We start from the raw sequence: 2,781 nt of genomic DNA, 5'->3' as shown, positions 1-2,781 counted from the left end.
TAATGTCTTGTTCTCTGTGGGGGAGGGGAAAGGAAGCAGTCATTTTCTGGGAGAATAAAAGTTACCATTTCTAATTGAGTTCATTATTTCTGGCTTGCTAATTAGTTACTTATAAAAATCTCTTGTGTTTCATTAGAAACAGCTTTAAGTGTATTTTTTCTTACAGTCTTAATTAAATAATGAATTTATCCCATGTGTAGATTTTAGCAAAGGACATCTTCCAACCATGACTACAAGAAAAGGCAGATATTTCAGATGTATAGTTTTATCAGAAAACAAAGACAAGAATATTGGGAGAGAGGACTGAGGGCCAGGCTTGGAGCTCGGAGGGCCCCTTAACCCATGCTGTGCCCTGCTGCCACAGTCTCTGACCTGGTCTCATGGACCTGGAGCCGGCTCTCCTAACTCCTTGTGGCGAAAGCCCCTCTGAGCAAAGAAAAGCCCTAAAAACCCGAAGCGATGAGCTCAGAAGATTTCCCCTCCACGTTGTGACTTTCCACCACTCGTGGACACTGCATTCGTACTCTTGCTACCCACGACCCGCCCTGGGGACTTCGGGGAGCGTCTGTCTGTGGGGAGACACCGCGTGTGGGCGGGCGAGAGCGGCCGGAAGTCCCAGTTCCGCCCAGCGGAAGTATGCCTGCCCTGCTGGGCGGGAAACGGAGTGGAGCGTCTTGTTTGTAGGCGGGCTTCGAAGGGGGAAGCACGGAAACGGCACGCCGCGACTTGACGGTAAAAGTCACGGCCTCCACTCCCCGCGCGTGCGGGCCCTGCCCTGCCCCCGCCCCGGAATCTGTCAGTGGTCTCCTGTGGAAGGTAGACTGCAGCCAGTAGGCCCCGGTCGGCCCTCACAGCGGCTGGGATGAGGGATGCCTCCCTATTCCCTTCCTAACCCGTTGAGGGGATTGAACTGGCCGGAAGGGGCCTTCCTCAGGAAGCGGCCGACCCGGCCGCAGCCCCCACAGCAGCTCATGGGAAAAAGAGAATTGCCACGTACCATTTGGTCAGGCCTCTGGAGCCCGGCAGTTTCCGACCCTGATTGTACTTGAGAATCCACAGGCCTCTCGCCAGATGATTCTGGTGTATCGGAGGGGTGGGAACCACTGGTGAGGCCCTTTCTCAGACCGTGGGCCGGACCGCGTGGGCCACAGCACTTGAGCGGCGCGCCCGCTGCTCAGGAGTCATGGGTGGCGGGGTGAGACTCACGCCCTTAACCGGTACCCGGTCCCTGGCAGGAGTTGCAGAGTCCTGGCCTAACACGAGCCTGGGGAAGACCACTGCTCTTCGAAAGGAGTTCTCCCAGCTCTTTAGGTGAGCCAGGCCTTGGTGTTAATGAGTGCAAACTGGGAAAAGGGGGTGGGGGTAGCCTTCCCTACTTGGAAAGATCGGGCATCGCCTTCCTGTGCAAACTGGGAAGAGGTGATGAGTTTTAATGCATAACGAACGGCTGCTCCAGTCTACTGAGTCTGGGAATGTGAACGCAGAGCGAGCTCCTCGTACCCTCACTCAGCTTGTTTTCTGCACCTGTTATTTCTCAAGCTAAACTGTAACAGCAAATTTTTTTGCCTATTGGCCCTTTCCCCCTTGTTTCCCCTAGTTTCAGGAAAATTTCCACTGTGCGTGAGTCCAAGCTGGGCATCCACTGTCAAGAACTTAGTGATGGCATTTAGTGGTGGGATTTTCAGCCTGCCAGCCTTATACAGAAAGATTTCATTTATCGTTCTGATATTTTGGGGTAGTACTTAAATTTCAAAAAAGCTTTTCATGTTAACATTTTCTATGCCAAGTAAAAGAGTAACGTTCAGCTAGTTTTCTTGCTTAAATTTGAATTTAACAGCACTGTTTTGGGGAGTACATTGAGTTAAACCTGTAAATGGAATAGTTTCTTCTGTTACCTGGAAAAATCCTTTTTTTCCCCTTGTGAGAATACAGCAAATAATTTTGCAATCTTGCTTCTCACAATTTGCATCTTCACTAAATTCCTGAAAACACTGTTTTATTGAACAGATGCTTTTGTTTTGGGGAATAGTCTATATTTCATAATTTAAAATATAGTTTTATAATTATCCCTTTAAAGTTATAACTTGCCCTTTGCTGTTGATGTTTCTAAGCACGTAGGTAGTAAATAAATGACTTGTATTAATGCTACTACGTACTTGGAAAACTTTAATTTTTTTTTTCAAAAAATTTTTTAATTTTTTTTTTTTTTTTTTTGAGAGAGAGACAGACAGAGCACGAGCAGGAAATGGGGAGACAGAGAGAGAGAGGTAGACACAGAATCTGAAGGAGGCTCCAGGCTCCAAGCTGTCAGCACAGGCCTCAATGTGGGTCTCGAACTCATGAGCCATGAGATCATGACTGAAGTGGGATGCTTAACCAACTGAGCCACCCAGGAGCCCCTGGAAAGTTCCATTTTATTGTGTCATTTATTAGAAAACAGTATAAGAAAGACAAAGGGGAATAGAAGGTAATGTGTTCTGTCAGTTTCAATTTCAATACATTTAGTTTTTAAAGCTTTGTAAAAATAAAATTATATTTAAAGGCAGAATAGGTTGACTAATTAAAACTAAAGAAATAGTCCTTATACTCCTTCACAAAGCAAAAAAAACCTCCACATGTGATACATGTAGTCCATAGTCCATTTTTTTTGTTTTTTTTTTTTTTTTAATTTACTCTTCCTATTCCAAATCCTAACCCATTTTCTCAAAGGTAATGTATGTTTACATATGGAAGAAGGTGTAGTAGAGGATAAGAGTGTAGGGCATGGCCTCAGATTTTCTT

Source organism: Lynx rufus, unplaced genomic scaffold (assembly GCF_022079265.1).
Source record: "Lynx rufus isolate CCGP_SWC_20201006 ecotype Redwood Valley unplaced genomic scaffold, mLynRuf1.p SCAF_16, whole genome shotgun sequence".
NCBI classification, from domain to species: Eukaryota; Metazoa; Chordata; class Mammalia; order Carnivora; family Felidae; genus Lynx; species Lynx rufus.
The sequence above is the reverse complement of the archived record's forward strand: the minus strand, read 5'-3'. Positions refer to the sequence as shown.